A 19,341-nucleotide genomic window follows, 5' to 3' on the forward strand; every position below is an offset into this window, starting at 1 on the left:
ACTGCTTAGAGGCTGGCCTGGTGTAGCGGCAGGCCAGCCTCTCTGGTGTTAGTTTAGCCCCAGCAGGTTTAGATTCCATCCCCTGCAGTCTCTTCTAACAGGGATTTATTTTTTTATCTGGCTGAAATTCCAGGTTCAGGCTCAAGTTGATTCCTGCAGCACTTGGCTATGTCCTTTTGCAAGCGATGATCCACAATGAAGGGCTGGGAGCTGGTAACGAGAGGGGTGATCCACCATGAGGTTTCTACAGTGTTCCAGGCAACTCCAGTAGCCTGCTGTTGGTAAACCTACCCTTGCAAATTTAAAGGAAAGACACCCATCACGCCACATTATTCTGCAAGTACAGCTGGGAACGCACGGCTGACTGTAGCTGATGGGCACTGTTACAGTGAAGAATCAGGATACCAACACCTTCAAGTCACCAAAACTACACGGGCCAGTGCAAACAGGTACACTGATCTCCACCAAGTTCGCGTAGTGCCTCGAGTCGTGTGGGTCAAGCTATCACACATGAACCCTGACGTCTGGTCACCCCACTGCTGCACAGCATTCCTGGTATTGGAAAAAATATGCACTACCATCTCAACTCCCTACAGGAGCTGCCAGCTGCAAAGATTAATTTTTAACCTTCTTTTCATTTTGCAGGGCTGAGGCAGACGAGTAAACACTTCACACCAAGCCTCAGCTGGGCAAACCGCTGTTGGATCAGTGGAGGTGACAGGTCCTGAGGGCCCGTCCTTTTATTTTCCTGGAACACCCTGCTTCACAGAGGATTCTTCTGTGCGCACAGAAACCTGATTCTGATTGCTGGCCAGAAACGCAGCCCCAATTCCTGCCATGCCTGTTTGCAGCAAAGCTACAGTCACCGCAGCAGAGTAGAGCTGCTACAAGATTTCCTCTGCAACAAAAGTTGTTCAGTTTTAGGCTTCTTGTCTCTGAAAGATAGCTTAACTTCACATACATAGCTATCTGGAACTTGATCTTGGGGTCAGAAGTACAAGCACGTAAAGAGTCTGCATAAGCAGGAATGACTCGCAACCCCCCTCGTTATCTTCCCTGTCACCTGCTTTTAACAATACTCAGGTCGGAGACAATTATCCTCCCTCTTTAGACTTGGGTGGCAGCTGGCAGGGTTAGAAGCAGGGCTTCCAATCAGGAGCATTACTTCCTTCATCATTTTAAACATTAAAATGTGTTTCAAACCTCACATGGTTTAATTTCCTGAAGTGTAGTCCTGCAAACCCAGGCTGGGGACATAAAAGCCAGGAGCCCCTATCATTGCCACCCAGACTGACAGTCTGATGGCTGGAACTTGGGAGACAACTCTCTTTTATTAGTTAGCAGATAACTATTTATTGATGCTACCAAGGAATCTCATATCAGTTCGAGCTGAATAAAACCAGAGCAAGTTTTTCAGCATTTGACCCTTCATTTGGGAATTTCAACTAATAACTCTCTGTCCTTCCTTTGTTTCACAAGTCCCCTAACTAATATACTGGGATATGTGAAAATATTGCCGTGACTCATAACCAGAGCTGTAAAGTCCACATCCAAGCTTCTTCTGAGGTTTGGAGTGGTTAGGACAAGGGCAAAATTACAAAAATGAAGATGAGGCATGGGAGACTTGCTCTGAGGAGGGAACGCCCACAGCACATCAATGCTCCTCAGCATTAGCAGCTAGGTAGTAGTAAATAGACACAACAGAAGTGCTTGGTACATCAGTCTTTCTGGTTAGGAGCAATTGTCATCACCATATCCATAGAATAGAAAATAATATTGCAATATATAGTATCCTGGAAAGAGGCAGCTCTTGCTCTTACTAGGAAACCTAGCAGAACACTCAGGGATGGGACATCAGTCAGGTGAGCAGGCTGCACGGTAAAACTAGGAGGAAAAGAATGGTACGTGGTAATTAATTTTACCTTTGCTTAGGTATTCTTTCCTCACAGTTCACACTGGCAATTAACTGCATCTTTCTGGAAAATATAAGAGCTGGTTAGAAGGAAACAGTTGTTGTCTGATTCCCTTTGGCTTTCAATCCTACATAATGCCATAGAAGTTCAATGAAGCTTTTCCATTAGGACTTAATAGAGAATGTCCTATGTCCCACCTGCACGGCACAAGAACAACGCAGACTTTACTTTCACACAGGACTTTGTGGTAAATGCAACATCTGTAATGCAGAACAACTAAAGCCATTCCCACCACAGCTGAGCTTGGCTTGTTTATGAACAGTGCGCAGTGAATGTTGTATCAAGACTGTGATGATCTGACGGTTTTAGGAATAAACCTTTCAAGGAAGAGAAGACATTAATACAAAATTGAGGTGCCACAGAAAAGGCCAGATGTTCAACTTTTAGGTCTTTATAGGGCATGCAAATTTTTTTCTCATGACTGAATGTGTATATTACCCATTGATGTGATCGCTTATGCATCCAGCTCAGCATCTGAATAGGCAAACAACTTCTGCAGCAACCATACTCAGAATTTAATGCAAAATTCATTCTTTTTGAAAATCCATCCCCTAGAACACAATAGTAAATCATGCACGGTGAAGTGATACGAAGAGAAACGCTGCACCCTTCTTCTGAGATCTTTATTTCTTTTCTCTGGAAAAATGCCTCCACCTTCTTGCTGAAAGTCACAATTCTTATTTCTTCCTATTCACACTGTGTTACTGCTCCGTGGCTCACATCACTGACTGAGCTCCATTATGCTAAATCCTAGAATGCCCAAAGAGCTAAATATAAAGCAGGAGACAACAGATACAAAAATAGACGTGGACCGCAAGGTAACCGTGAGCCACGGCAACACCCTGCACTAGATCTGTCTTCCGAGGCATAGCTGGGGTGAGTCGGTACGTGACAGGAGATCACAAGGGATGAAGAGTTAGTGGTGGTTCTCACATCACCGCATTGCCACCACTGAAACAATTATCCTGCTTTCTGTTAGATGACACGGCGGCTTTCATGTAACCTGTGACTAAATGACATGCAAAAATGAGGCTTCTAATCCCTAATGATGAAATTACTTGTCCTTGTTTTTCTTTCTTCTCTTAGCAAAGGTAAGACGAGTCTCCCAGAACAGCCAGTTCTCAGCTCTGCCATGGCATCCTGCCCTGCCTATTGTCTCTGGCAGATCCAACAGCTATTGGGCTCCCCACTCCTTTCCTTTCCAACCATGTGATGTTTATAGTTACTGGGCTTGAATGAATAGAGCAAATTGAATTATGGACGAAATTAATATAATATAATATAATATAATATAATATAATATAATATAATATAATATAATATAATATAATATAATATAATATAATATAATATAATATAATATAATATAATATAATATAATATATATTATATGCTTTACATTTGTATATCACCTTGTTAGCAGGCAGTTCCAACCTTAACAAGAATTGCTTAGAAACCCTTCTCCAGGCATCAGCATCTCTAAGTCTGTTCAGTACAGAAATACGCTTTCCACTCATATTATGACCCACTGTATTTAGCTGTTCTCTCATACACAACGACAGATGTATGTAAGAAAAGATACGTAGGAAAGCAAACCAGCCATGATTATCAGTCTCTAAAATTAATGCTTATGCAGGAAGACAAAATACTATTCTCCTTGCTAGGAAAACCCGAGCTATACTGCACACACAAATAGCATGCCTGTAGTTTTGGTGCCATAAAGCATAAATCAGAATGTAGCCCTCTGCACTGAACTGCTGTGCCACGTTCCCCGAGGTCCCACCTTTCCTGGGCAGCGATGGGCAGAGCCGGGGGAGGTGGCGAGCGGGGCCATCTCTGTCCCCGCCACTCTGCGCCGCTTCCGCGAGCAAACTGGGAACCAGCTGGGATGAAACCCGAATGCGGCTTCTCAGGTGATGTCAAGGCAATGCCCCTCTTCTTTTATAAAGGGCTACAGGAATTCTAGACCCTGGTCAGATCTGTGATCCCCAGTGCAGAAGGGAAAAGGATTTTTAATGAAAACCAGCTTCAGTTGTGAATATTTAATACAGTGCCCAAGCGGTAACAGGATGATAAAGTTTTGATAGGCCTGGTATTGGCTTTTATTTTTTTAAGGGGAAACTCCTCTCTCACTAACGGAAAAAGCATTTTTAATGCCAACATCAATATAAAGTGCTGCTGGGACTTTTATATCATTTCAATATCAGGCCTGTGTTCAAGGAGCAAAAATAAATGCAGTGTTCCCAACTATTTGATATTATAGCTGAATAGCTTTCAACAAGCTCTTCCCATGTTTTTATGCACGAAGTATGATTTGGAGATTGGGGATGGAAAATGAGGGAACTGGAGGGGAAGCTTTCTGTTAATTTATAGACACTAGCTGAAATGTTTAAGAGCAATTTTAGCAGGGTCAGAACATGGTGCACAGATCGGGCTATTCTGCAAACAGCAGAATTTCTTATTTTTTTTCTGCTTCTTTTTTCGGGCAGCATCAATAAATTTGTTTGATGCACTTTAAATGTTTAATTAAAACATTATGTTAGCACATTTACTGTAAGTGATAAAAACACTTTGGAGGTGGTCTTAAAGCAATCGGTGGCTCTGAAATTGCTAGACATGCACTAGTAAATCAGATACAAAGTCCATAAATTGGAAAGATTCTCTTTCAGGCCTGTGCCATTTCGCAGATATTAAAGCTGCTTAATTTAATTCCTCAGTAATGTGGAATGTGTACAGCAGCTGATGTGACTTCTTCAGACTGATTGTTTAAGGTCATAGAAACTCAGGTCTGCAGAGCACAGGATAGAAATTCCCTCTTATATTAATACTGTTTATAATTCAGTTCTCCTTCAATCCCTTAATCAGAGAAGAAATGTTTGTGTGATGTTGCTATAAAATAAGTAGGAATTGTAATGAGTATTTGAAAATGTAGAAAAAATATACACTACGTTACAGCTACCGGTACCAACTGCCTCCTCTTTTTAAGCAGGTTTGCTCTACTTAAAAAGAAAACTTGTTTTTATGCAAAGCAGTCACTTTTATATATGGAATGCGACTCTATTTTATAAAGTACAAAGTACAAAGGAAAAGTCAAAGCTACTGTAAACTGTTCCTTGCGAATGACTTTGTTCCTCAGCAAGTAACACCACCCCACATTTACCAGACGAAATCTATACCCAGCTGAAGTCAATGGGAGTTCTGCTGCTTCCTCCCATTAGAAGGGCTCATGCTTTTCGGAATTGCACAGGTAGCATCTTCGGGAATATGCAAGGGACAGCATCTGCTGCTCCTCTGCTGTTTTAATACCGGCATTCAAAACACTATCGTAATAAAAGGTTCAGAACAAATTATTACAATTGGCTTTTTTGCCTACGCTGGAAGTCTTTACTGAATCAAATTAATACAGAATATAAAGATCAGAATTAGATTTCACCAAGATGAGTAAATAACAGATCTTTCTTCTTCAGCTAGGAAAGTAGATTTTCTTGAGAAATCTCTGAGTCAGCATTCCTTGCAAGATGAACCTTTTTCCCTTTCCCCCGACAATGTCAATAGCTGAGAAGTCAATGATTTCCAAGGATGTCACGGATAATTTGCAATAGGAAAGGTAAAAGTTCACTCATTGTGGTATGTACATAACCTATTTTACTCATCTTTAACAATATGTAACACGAAACTCTTAGCATGGAAAACTCAACTAAATGTCATGTCCCCTACCCATAAAAAAGCCACGTGACAAGTTTGGCCCAGGATGCAGGAGAACTGGCTCCAGTAGAGGGTTGGCTGTGGAGCAGCAGGAGCTCGGATGCAGGAGCCCTGGGTAGCTGGTGTCTTGACATGAGGGTTTCCAGGGCCATGATGCTGCTTTCTGTTCTCTGCAGCGTGTAGCGCCGCACAGTCCTGACTCTGGCTGAGATCAACACCAGGCGAGGGATAAAGCAGCGGCGCACAACACATGCTGACGTTGGTGATGTCCAAGAAGCGTGTTGGTGAAAACGATACTGCTGTCTTCAGTGTGTTTTTAATTCATATCTGCCCTCTTTCCTGATGAAACCACGTTTTTACCACCAGCATGAGGTAGAGTGGATTTTTATCTGTCATGCATCAACAGAGTTATCAGCACGTTCTAATTACGCTGTGTTGTGAGAAGCAGCAAGAGCACAGCTGGATTTTTCCGATTCCAGATCGGAGGTGTCTGTGGGGCAGACTTTTAAGAAAATAACTGGATCCTGAGGCTCATTAGACCACGTAGCACTTAAACTAGGGTTGAATTTGTCTCATGAACTCTGTCCTGTGCGGTCAAACTCCAACAGCATGTCCGCCTGCCCCACTATTAATCACTTTTTGGACTAAGAGACAAAATCACCTCTCCAACATTCTTAAGCAAACTTTTTTCTTCATAAACAAACAAAGAAATCAAAACTATTTGTCTTAACTTGTTGATTTGTCCAAGTTATCTCATCCCAGATCTAACGACTGTCCCAAATACTAAGAGGAAAAATTCTGTGCAACAGCTGCGCCTCTTTTAAAGCTATTCTTCTCTTCAGCTTCGTGCTGAACTGGTTGTAGTCTTCAAGGGTTAAAAAGAGTAGCAAAGAAGTAAAGCCTGGGCAATCTCATCCATCTCCACCTGACCTATTTCAGATTCTCGTAACTGTCAAAAGGAACAGAGAAACCAACTGTTGCCATACATGGTGAGGCCTTCATTAACCAACTCTGACAAAACCCTGTCAAGCAGCAAAGGCATTTTCAGCAGAAATTAATAATGTGTACTGGAGTCATTCTCAGAGGAAATTAAGTGGGTGCACTGGAGTAATTTATGCCACCATTTCTGAAAGGAAGAACACTCGATTCCATATATATCATAGAGAGTACTCATTACAAAAAATAAAGAGAGAGATTTTGGCCAGAGAAGCCCTTCCAACCCCAACCATTCTGTGAAAAACACAAAAACATTCGGTATCAAATATCAGGCCAACCAGCCTTTCCAAGTACCTGCACTGGACAAACACCATAAGGTGTGTTCACAAGTCAAGAACATGATCCCTAGCTACAGCAAATCTTTATAATACAAACAAGGGTTTAAGGCCCATACTTTTGTCATAGGTTAAAATACTCTCCTTAAGCATTCGTATTCCTATGTAACTGAGCAGATCACTCCTCGAGGAAAACTCAAGGCCTTCAGGATTTTTTTCTCTTTTTTTTTTTTTTTGTGTGGAAAACTACATTTTTAAACAGTTTTGGTATTTCATAATATAGTTTGTGACAGGGCTATTTCACCATTCACTAACATGGGCTGCGGTGTCATCACAAAGTCCTTAACACCGTGTCAGTGTGAGTCGATGGAGAAGACATCAAGATGTCAACATATTCCGAAAGGGGAAAGAGTGTCAGTGCAAGTCGACAGAGCCACGGTGGCATGTGAAGAGGAAGCAAAATGAAGTTGTATCTATGATTGTACAACACCGCCAGACAAAGACATGATCAACCCAGAAGCCTTTTAAGCAGCATGTGCAGGGTTCAAAGAGGCAGCAAACAGGTCATTTAGATATTTTCAAGTATGAAGGACACTTTAGCTCTAAATCACTCTTCTGCACTAAAATACCTCATCTATAACCAGAGGCCTCACAGTAACAAGAGTAGGTGATTGGAAAATGAAACAGTAGTGTGTGTTAAATGAGAGGACAGACGGCCAGCCGATGGGGATGCGCACTGCTGTCCTCCTGACCGTTCTCCTCATGCAGAGGAAGGTCTCGAGAGGCTCCTCCTGCCTTTCCCTGGTCAGTGGAGGGTGCAGTACCCTCCTGAAGGGTTTACACAGCCTGTGGGAAGCTGAGAACCGCAGCCAGGAATACGAAGGTGAGAATCTTCTCCTGTAACCAAAAGGCCACACATGCCACAGCATCAGTACACAAATCATGCTTGTGGTGCACGGTGGTACCTGCTGATTTCATGGAGTTGGTCTGAGCTCACTAGAGGCAGGCCCAAAGGTACATTTATATTTAAGCAACTGGCCAAAGCCCTCAGGGAGGCACATCTCCACCAGTCCCTGCAAGCGTCTGTCTGTCCTCACCAACCATGTTTTGTAAAACACTCAGTCCTGCAGCTCCCCTTCCCACGTGCCGCCTCTTCTCCCAGCTGTGCTGAACGCCGTCCAGTGCTGCGGATGCAGCAGCTCCCCACAGCCCGCTTCCCTGCACACCCTTGGAAAGGACACCCCACCATCTCAGAAGTGCAGCTCTGTAGTGTTAAGTTACAGTTTTTTAGCCCGGACATCTGGAATGTATCATTCCGGGGCCAGATCGAAGCAGTACCTTCATTTTATGCTGTCTGCAGGAAGGAGGAGGGCAGAGGCTTCATGTTACTGCAGCACAGATGAGCTCTAATTATTTTTTGCATTATTAGTGGACAACGTTACTGTGTGGTCCACCAAAGCCCTTTCTGATCCTCAGTAAAGAAGTTCCTCTATCAACATTTGTTGTATCAGAGCAAAACTGAGGTGGATGAACACTAATACATCCTTGCTCTTACTTGAATGGGACCAGGTTTCCAGCAGTATTTCCATATTTTACCAATGTCAGACTCTTTTCTTCAAGAGTTCTTGAAAGTCAATTGTCTAAAGTGATTGAAACAACTAAAATCCTAAAATTCAGAAGCCTTTAGGCCAGGACAGTATTTAAAAGCACCCAGGTGCCACACTACCACCGGTAGTGCCAATACTTGTTAAACTAAGGCGGTCTCTGCCCTCCTCCCAGTTGAAAAACAGAAACCTGGAGGTCCAACCACACTACTGGGTGTTGTGGAAATAAGAATAAAGACACTACAGTAAGTCTTAGAGCACTAATTTACCAGCATAAAACAGAAAACAACCCCAAGTTCAGCACAGCAAAACAAATAAAAGATGCAATTGTTCTGACTTGGGGTGGTTGGGTGTTTTTCCCCTCCCTTTTGCTGTGTTGTGTGCTCTGTCTCTCTAACGGGGGGATTTTCATCATGCCCAGGGGCGAGGCCAGCGCGTGGTGTCCCCTGGGCACGCTGCTGCGGCCGCTGCGGAGCGCAGCGAGGCCAAACGCACGGCTGGTGCGGCCCCACCAGAGCTCCCAGCCGCGCAGAAGGGACTCATTTGGCCTTGTGTATTTTGAATAAATTGTTAACTCTTCTCGGCATGAAGAAGTGATTATTGAAAAGTTTGCCTCCACATACAAATGCAAATGACAGTCGAAGAACACGTGAATGTTAATCTTCCAAACCAAGTACGTAGACAAATGCTAGTCATTAGAAACATTTCCGTGCATTTATATTAGGCTGTCCTCTAAAAGACTTTTCAGACAAATATGTCATCAAGATATTCAAAACCATGTAATCTTATCCAAAGTTTCATCTATCAACAGTACAGTTTTCATCTCTCGCAGCTGTGTGTCAGAATGTGCAGGCAGATTAGCCAGCTGATAGCGAGGGGGGAAGGGAAAGAGGGGCTCTGTCATCATCAAGAAATGCTGCTGGGGAGAAGAGAGACTTGCTGTTCATTTTTCTAAAAATCTCCCCAAGAACCCTTTCAATGCAGGGAAGCGGGGGATATTTGCAAAGACGTTAACTTTCTGACAGGAGCTGGTGCTGACCCGCTCAAAGCCCTCCTCCCTGCAGAGCCTACGTCCTCACTAAGACAAACCAAAAAACCAACCCACAACATCCTGAGCACAACTGCGTATCTGATGGCCGTGGCAAAGCGTCCCCTTCCACTGCAGATTAATTCACCAGATTTCTTGTGCCCTCGTGGGCCCGGAAAGAAAAAGATAAAAGCGCAAATCTGGGTGGTTTTGAATTCCTGCTGCCCCCTTCACCTTCCTCAAAGGGAAAACACCCGCGCGGGTCCCTTCTCCAGCCAGAGGGATTCCCGGGGGAGGGGGAAAAACAACAAAATACCTCAACACTTCTCAGCAAGTAAATTCTGTGATTCTGTTGTTTCAAGGGGAGAGATGAATGATGACATATATGGGCTCCTGATAAAGATGCAAAGAGATAGGGCTAAAACATGCAGTAAAGCACTGTGAAACGATTCCTCAATATGAGATTCAATACGCTGCAGTTGTTGTCCATGAGACAATGTCTTTGAATCCATGCATATGAATCCATGCATAATCTTTGAGTGTATTCATTTTTAAATACATTCTTCCAAGTGAATTTCAGCATTACTGCGGAGCTGCAGCTTCACAGCACTTGAAGACAGTTTTTTTAAGCTTGGGGAGAGTGGGAAAGATTTTTCCAAACCACAGAAGAGCATTCAGGACTGAACATCACCTGAAACAGGCATGCGCTCTTGTGGCTATCTTTGAAACAAAGCCCTAGATCTCAGTGTTTAGTGGCACAAATCGAGTGCCTTGATTTTCAAAGTCGCAAATCAAACTTGTGCTGGCCATGCAGAATATTCAGCATCTCTGAATATCACCTGTCCCAACAAACCCAACCTCTGTTTTGGCAGCTCCTTTTTTCTTGTGTGCTTCTGGCATGAAGATGCCTCCCCCGGAGACAGACGGAAACAAGGACAGTGCTTAACTACCTGCCAGGGGCTCTGCTCTTGGCTTAAAGGAGTATTTTGGCAGAAAGGAGGCTGTTTTGGCAGAAAATCGTACAACATGGACACCTCCCAGCACCACGGACTGAAGGCAGCTGATGTTCATGTCCGTGAGGATCAGGGTACGAGTCACCCAAACCTCAACTGAGGGAGGCAAAGCTCCGTATCTTGCTCATATTCCTCTGAGCTTATCTGGTTCCCTAACTTCAATACCAAATCAATCTTTTTAATGGGAGCTTAACCTATTTCCAGAACTTTTCCCTCCACCTTGGAGATGTGTTTTGACTGAAAAAAGGGCACAGAGAAACAGCCTTTCAGAGTCAACATGGAGATGTCCTGCTGGTGGGGGGGCACAAGGAGAAGTTAGTTGTCCACTAACACACAACCTTTAAATGCAAAAGCAAAATTTAACATGCCTGGAAAAGGAGCTTCAAGATGGTATTTCTTAAATCTTCAATTGACAATCTTATTTTAAACTCAAAAGCATTTTTTAAAGCTTTTTATACACTCATGTTTTAGTCCCTTGCTTGGAAAAGTACCTTTGTGTCCGCTGAAGAGAAATGGATAAGAAGTGAGGAGCAGGGTGGGAAGCAGGAGACACGTTATTTGATGAAACAAGACGTTGCTCCCAGCCCAGGGCTCGCTGTCCTCCCGGCAAAGCCCAGCCTTGCTGCCCGGCACACGCGCCTGCCAGCCAGGGTCCACCAGGTCAAAACTCTGCTTCATAGCGCGCCCTGAGCTAGCGTCTACCTAGAGGAGCCACTGCAGCCTCTCGGGAAATAATCCACATTTGGAAAGCAGCCTGCGTGCCCTAGTATTTATTTGCTAGTTGGATGGTAATGGCTCCAGAGCAGTTCTTATGGTCTTCTGGGGACAGTGTGCAACTTGTGCTGCTCCACAGAGTTTGTATACCAGATGAGGTATTAATCTGGTTAGCTAAAATACTATGGCCTCTCCACAAGTCATTAATGTTGGCTGCAGTACTGTATGCTGTTAACACATGTACTTCAGGGCCGATCAGTCAGTGCCATCCCACATAATAGATATTAAGTCCAGAAAGCTCTGCAGACCTTTCCCAACCCCGTTCTTTGCTGGCTGTGCTGCCAGACCAGCAGAAACTGGTGTGAGCCATGGGACCATGAGAGGAGGCTTTGGAGTTGCGACTTCAGTAAGCAAAGGAGGAGGAAAGCGACCTGCCAAAACAAGCATGGGTGGCGTGGCTTTGAGAAGACAGGGGCATCAAGCAGCAGGGAGCAGAGCTTGCTGGAGTGGTTTCTAAAGATGATTTAGGAAACTGGCTTTGATTTTAACAGCTGGCTCTACCAACAGAGACCAAACTGCCTTCGGCACAGCCCTGTCCTTTTCTTCGCCTACACACCACCACAAGCCACAAAGCACTCACCAAGACTGTATAACAAACTTAACTTCAAAAGGCCAAAAGCCACAAAAAGCATAATGTCCCACAAGAAGGGAGCAGGAACATAAAGAGAGAGGTAGTAGTAGTGATTTCCCCAGATGTCTTTCTACAAAAAGAGAGAAATGGGCCGCCAGGAGATTTTGTTACTCTTCCACATCTTCTCTCAGTTCCCAGAGCCTCTCCAGCTCCCCATGAGTGTTCCCAGCTTCAACCGGTGCTCACAGCATTGCAACATGGACTCAAAGCGCTAATGCAGAAGATTTTGGCTTCTAGTGGGTACTGGGGATCTCTTTTAATCCCCACCAGAGGATCCCTTACAGGATCAAGCAAACAACAAAAGGCAGCAGTGCTGGGCTCCCCATGGCCATCTCCACCCCATCCAGCTCTGAGGGACACCAACGGAACCTGTGAGGACCCACCGCTAAGGCTGCTGTTTCCTCTCTCAGTCTTGCCATCAAGCTTTTTTTCTCAGAATGGCTGGAGTCAAGGATGTGGTCTTGGCCTTATCTTTAAATCTCCTGGCTTTTGTCAGTGATCATGTCACACAGGCGATGCTATTTGCCCAGCTGTGCTGATAGCAACACGGAGATTTTGTTGCTGCCTATGGGGGCTTATTGGAAAAATCTGTTTGCAGAACACGATTTGATTTCTGGGTGTACACCCCTGGCCTGCGCTCTGCCTTCAGGAGTGTTCACAGCCCCCCTCTCACAGCAGAAAGGAACGCAAAGGCTGTTCTTGAAGGGAAGGACGTGTTCCCCCACAAGCAGTTTCACTGCACTAGGAGAGTGTCACTGGCACTGCATCTTCAATTTGCACGTCGCAAGCATAATCAAAACAGCTTCCTCCTAACTCGTACCAGACTGCATTTCATGGAGATGGATTTACCATTGGCTGGTTCCACTGCACAGCCCAGATTAAAAACAAAACAGAAAAAACCCCAGTGCTGTGCGTAATCAGAGATGTGAACACTAACCCAGAAGCTGCGCGTCCCACACTAGACAAGCCAAGTCCTACAGAGATAACAAAAGTTCAATAACTTCTTCAGCAGATAGAGCTCTTGATTACTGCGAACTATCTGCTTCAAAGAGTTGCAGCCTTGCCAGTGGGGATTCATTCACCCTTTCTTGAGCCAGGAAGCCACCTCAGATGCTGCACTGTGGGCTGGGAAGCCTCCAAACACCTTCAGGAACATGTGAAGGTGCTTTTGTCCTAGAGAGGACGTCTCTTAAGACATGGGGAACTCATCCTCCTTTCAGAAGTTGGTTTTTTTTCAGGCCAACAGAGGTATCTGAAGACTTGGAGAAAGATGACATTGCCAGATGGCATGGCCCTGGGAGGGGACGAAATGGGAGCTGCAGGGGACGCATACACTGATTTCTCCAAAGACTTATAACCACAATGAAGAAAGACATAGCTCTGCCACAAGAAAGTCTGATGAGAAAAGTCATTTATCACTGAAATGTAATTTAGAAAAATGTATTTAATACCAATTAACAACACAAGCTTCTAATACCCACTTATCTAAACTGCTTGTAGATTACTTGCTTTTCACTTACCAACCTATCTACTGATTTCTACAAAAAAGTGAAAATACAGGTCAGGTTTTTTCTACCAGATTTAGTTATTTTACTACCAGGCAAATATGAGCCAGAATGGTTATCAAGAAAAATAAGGGGGGGCGGGGGGTGGGGGGAGAGAATTGAGAAATCTTAGACATTGTATTAAAACAACAGTTTTTAGGGTGTTTGATTTACTATTCAACTGTGTGCAGCTGCTGCTGTGAGAAATAGGAAGCATGCCAAGGAAAAGAGACGGGGGAAAAATTAACGGGTGGGGGAGGTTTGCAGAATCAACTGGTTAATGAGATATGAAAATTTTTATGAGTAAGCCCCTGCTGAAAAGCACTTGTTTGTTTGAACCAGCTTACTGCTTACCCACTGGCACAGCAATTCGGGTACTCCCTCCAAAGGACTCAATGGGAAATTTAGAAAGCAGTTGGGTTTTTCAGGCACTGGTTTAGATCCTCTGTGCTTCCCACTCCTTATCTTGGAGCAACCTCAAATCCGCCGGGGTCCCGGCGAGCGTTCCCTCCTCTCTGCCGCTGCAGTGCCCCGGGAAACAGGGAGGGCAGCAAATGCCTCAGGTCCTGCAGCCACACAGGCAGAAAGCTCAGCAGGGTGAGCTAGGAGATGTGGGTTCAGCTGCCTCCAGGCGGGGGACAGGAGGGAAGGTGCTCTCAGCACCCGGCCTCTCCCAGGCTGGTCCCACCTTCCCTCCAGCCCCACTGCAGAAGGGCTCTTCTTCCTCCACTTCTGGGAGAAGGATTTGGTGCTCAAATGTCCACGCGATATCCAAGTTTTAAAAGGGAAAGCTCTCTGCTTGGTCCAAAGAAAGACCGCGTAACTGTTTAAAAGGTCCACGCCTTCCCTTGGTGTGTCCTCTAAGGCTGCTCAGGCAGTCCCTTGCTGACTGTCCTCACCTGCATGAATCCCGTGCCTGGGCACCCGCTGATTTGCAGACACTGAACCTGGCAACCTAAGCACCAGATTCAGGATTACTCAGCACCCTGAATTTAGGAGCTGCATTATTGCCTCTCAGACTCTTTTGACAAAATCTAAGCCCTGTTTTGTGGTCCAAGTGAGAAAATACTTCAGCCTCTTCAGAACAAGCCCTACTTGTTTGTAATAATTTCTTGGCTTATATTTTGCCCAGTTTCTTTTATGAAAAACCCGATCATGCTTACAAATGTCTTTGACATTGCAACCCAATCATGCTTACAACTGTCTTTGACATTGCTTGGTGTTTTTTTTACGTGGCAAAGACTCAACAATTTTCAAGAAAAATAAATGTTGCAAATTCTCTAAAAACAAAACACAAACCCTGATGTGCAGAGCTTGAGTTTGTACCAAACCCTGGTCTGTGACATTGCCCACAAGGAGGAGGGACGTGGCCCCACCACAAGTCCCAGCTTTCATCTTGGTTTACTTATTGGTGAAACTTTTTAGCCTGAAAGCTCATTTTCAGTTGATTGGTAAACTCCTCAAAACATTTTATTGTCGTGTAGATTCAACCATATCTACAACTACTAGGCAGCTAATGGGCTTGGCCCCAGTCTACTCCTGATGATATTAATGAAGGGTTATTTTCCAGAACCCATTCAAATAACAAGCATTTAAGCTGAGGGATGAAAGCAGTACGCAGGGCTCCTTTACAACAGCACACTTTGAATGCCCCTGTTTGCGTTCACTGCGCAGTGAGAAGAACACCCATTGTGTCCCTACTCCAGAAGGCCTCACTGTAGAATATTAGACTTGAGAAATCATTTAGTGGGATCTTATCTCACATACCTAATTGAGATGTCAGGCCTCTGCACTTAAACTATAACTTGCAGCCTAATTAAAGGCAACGACTTAGTGCTTACCTAGGGATTCAGGGAGATGGCATGATGACCTGCCTGTGTGGTAAAGGGAAGACTGAACAGACTGAACTAGACGATGTCTTTATTTTCCTGGTGATGCCTGGTTTGAGGGAGTAATCCCACTTTAGCCCCAAACATAAGCCTTTTTGTTATTTAGAGGGATATAACCTAGAGGTGCCTTATGGACCTTTTCAACTGGCTTTGATGTCCTAACAGTTAGTAGTGTTAAGCTTGTCATCCTCCTGTTTTATCTTTGCCCAGATTGTTTCCAAGCAGATATCTGATTAGTGGGAAAGCCTCGCTTTTTTTCAGGGAAAACTGCAAATGAAACAAATTAAGTCTTATATATGGTTTGCTTCCTTTTATTTGCACATGCATGTCACTTTCTAACTCAAAATTCTAATCCTTGTGTCGAATAACAGAAGATGGGATGCTCCTGCAGAACAGCAGATCTGAAGTGGCAAGTTAAAAGCTCAGGGGTCACTGCTGGGACAAGAGGGAGCAGGAGGCAGCTCTCCTGTCTGCTTGAAGATGATGATGATGCCTCGATTTCACACGGTGTGGAAGGAGGGAGGCAGATACTAAATATAAAAGGCAGAAGTTTATTTGACAGTGTTATGAGGAGGGTAACTGGAGGAAAACATTTGACACTGACATGCTGGAATGCTGTAAAAATTTAATTAGATGGGTACATTAGTCATAGTTGTATTAGGGGGTTCATATACTACATGCAAAAATGCATGCTCCAGTACAAAAGCAATATTTAAGTCCTTCCTGTAAATACCATTTCCCTCATTATTGGGAAATGTGGTCTCAGCGGGACCATTGGCCATGTCACTGTATTTACAAAAGCATGGTTAGAATGAGATTAACAGCATTTATGGGAAGGGTTTTCCTACACAGAGAACGATGCCCATTATAAAGGGAAGGTCAGGCAGCCAAGTTGCAATGAAGTAGGTGTATGTGGCTGCAAGCTGGTTTAACGTAGGGTTTACTTCTATGCTGTTAAACTGTCTTTAATAGCCTCATGTTCCCTAAAACAAGGGCTATTGGTGAGCAGAGATGCATTGAAGCATGTCAAGAAGGCCTACTGCAATTTTGCCTGCCCTGGAAACCATCGGGAAATGCTTTATGGCTTCAAGGCTGCCCAAGAAAAGCTTGGCAGACTGGCTTGCTCAGGCTGGGTAGCTAAACATCATTTTCAGAACTGGGTCCTTAGAAGGTGTTCCCTTGGGACCAGGTTTATTTGAGAAGTTAATCTGAACCCAATGCAGATCACACCAGCTGAAGCTTCCCATAGCTCCCAGTATGGATCTGCATGACTATGATTACAAATTTCAATAACTTGTAAGATTGATGGGTGTTTATTTTTAAACTGCAACTATATCCAAAATCTTGAAGGGAGCTGTCTAGATTTCAACAATCTTCTTCCACTTCGTGGTGAACCAGTAAACCAATTTAGCTCAAATATTTCCCATATGCTTGACATAGAGAACCAGGTTACGTGGGGCTGCTCCAGAGCCTGGAGAAACCAGAGTCTTTGCAGAAAAGCTTTGAACATTAAGATCAAGGTGGTAAGCCAGTTCCAAAACCAGCTAGAAACCATAGCTGAAAGGATGTGCTCAGTTCTAATGCTGCATACACACTGCAGTCTTCAACATCTTCCCTACCTCATCAAATGCACTCTTTACTTTCTTTGGAAAAAATGCATATTTGAAGTCACTTGCAGTGATTTCTTCACAGAAGTCCCTGTGGAAAAAGGAGTTCAGACTACTTCCCTTACTTTTCTTTCCCTTCAGCTTTACTACATAGGGGAAAATAAGATAGCATTTTAATTTGAAAGTGTTCATTTAGTAGTAAATAAGCAAATAATTGGTCGTGTTTTATTTCAAACAGTGTTTCAGTTGTGGCACCATGTGTGACGCTCAAAAGTAATTATGAGATTAAGATGCCGGATAGGAAAAAGATATAAACAAAAGATGACTCAACCAAAATCAACTAATACTTTGTCTTAATCAGTGTTTGGATTGTTCTGATGAATTTGATATCAGTTCTGCAGAAAATGAGAAGGCTCTACTTGTGATCGGTTCATTTCCCAGAATTCGGTGAATTTGCGAAGAGGATACTGTTGTCCATAATCACCTGTGTGCATATGGAAAAGGAAGATGCGCACCCTCGGACAAAGCCAATTGTGACCCTAGAAAAACACACCCATAAATACCAGGAACTCATGTCAGGGGGCAGGATGAGGTAGGGAAGAGGATGACCAGGGTTATGTACATCAAATGATGAATAACAGCCTGTGCTTTTGACCAAAATGCTAAAATGTGGATAGACCTTCAGTCTAGTTTACTATTTACTCAAATTGGAAAAAAAATGTGTCACATTAGAAAAGGAAGGAAAATTAAGTCCAAACCCTCAATTTGTATTTAAAAGACTCTTTTTTTTTTTTTTTTCTAAATCCCAAATAGAAATTCACCTCACAAAGATGCTTGCCCTTTATTGTCACGTTGGTTGTTTAAAATCAGTAGATCAATCAGACCAACTGAATTGCTCTATCGTAAAGGATAAACAGCCAAATGACCACGAATTGATTGCAAGGCAGATACATACGCACACAATTTTTTTAAACAGGGAAAATACCCAAACTACCTCACTATAAAACATCAGTTGTCAAACTTCCCCAAAACTACTACATGGAAAAGCAATTGGGGTTGTAGAGATACTCTGCTATGGGTGAGGGTGTCAGCTGCTAATTGCACCTAATCTGGCATTAGTATGAGCATCTCAACAAACCTGAGGGATCTCTGGAGGAACAATGTTAGTGGGTAAAGCTCTCAAGATCTTTGATTCCAAGGACATATTTAACCATTGACACCGCTACACTCAGCAAACGACAAAGTGGGGTTTTCATTTGCGTAACTTCAGAGAAGCAGCAAGACAGAAAATGAAATTAAATAAAAAATATTCAGGATGAAACTCTAAAATTTTCAAATGGTAACCAATATTACACCGAACAACGGTCTTCAAAAGGAAGTGGGGAAAAAACTCTGTTACGTGGGTCTTTCGAAACTGAATAGAACGAAAGCTCAAGAGCATCTTCCAGGGCCATTAGCACAATCATAAAGAGAGCTCAGAGTTCTGAGCGAATTTTAACACAGTAACATTATCAGAGATGAGAAATTGAGTTTAGACAGCACGCAGTAAATTAAACAAACAAAAAAACAGCAAAAAAAGAACAAAATGAGACTGTAGCGGTGTGGTTTGGATGGATGTAGGATGCATAACGGGTCACTTATTTTGGATTTTGTGCCCACAGGACACCACCTTGCCACACACTAACTGTCTGCCTGAGCAGACAGCGGGATGCAATCAAGGCCCTAACACGCAGTTCCTCAGTTTACCTGTTTGTGAACCACGTTGGCTCCCACTTATATACAATGCTGCAGTTCTTCAGTGACTTAAGAATTTAAGTCCCATTTGCAAAAGTCTAACAGATGCTTTTGAAAATTGGACTCATAATTAGTAAACCAGACAATTGGACTCTTAAGATCATTAGAAAGATATTAGGTAAAAAACTTCAAAGTCAATGGGATTTGTACACCTTAGCCACATAAGCTCCTCTGAAATTTTTCCTTCATGTCAATCTGCATTCAAATAATTCTTCTCACAGTTGGCTACAGCGTGTTTGTCATGACCACTGAGCATGATAAATCACATCTCAAAAATCCAGTCGAAATAGAAATTAAATAAATGTCTCCTTAAAGCATTCTATTTGCTAAGAGGTAAGAGAAAATGTGACTAAACCACGGGGAGGGGAAAAAAAAAGCAGCTTGTTAAATCAGACTGAAGTAGTTCCAGCTCATCCAAAGCCTGTTCCCCAGTGAGTGCTGTGACTAGCAGAGCCCAGGCAAAAGCAGATGTTGCATCCAGAGCCCTTGTTGTGGAATTCAACAGCTGG

The sequence above is a fragment of the Columba livia genome, chromosome 13 (assembly GCF_036013475.1).
Source record: "Columba livia isolate bColLiv1 breed racing homer chromosome 13, bColLiv1.pat.W.v2, whole genome shotgun sequence".
Classification (NCBI taxonomy): domain Eukaryota; kingdom Metazoa; phylum Chordata; class Aves; order Columbiformes; family Columbidae; genus Columba; species Columba livia.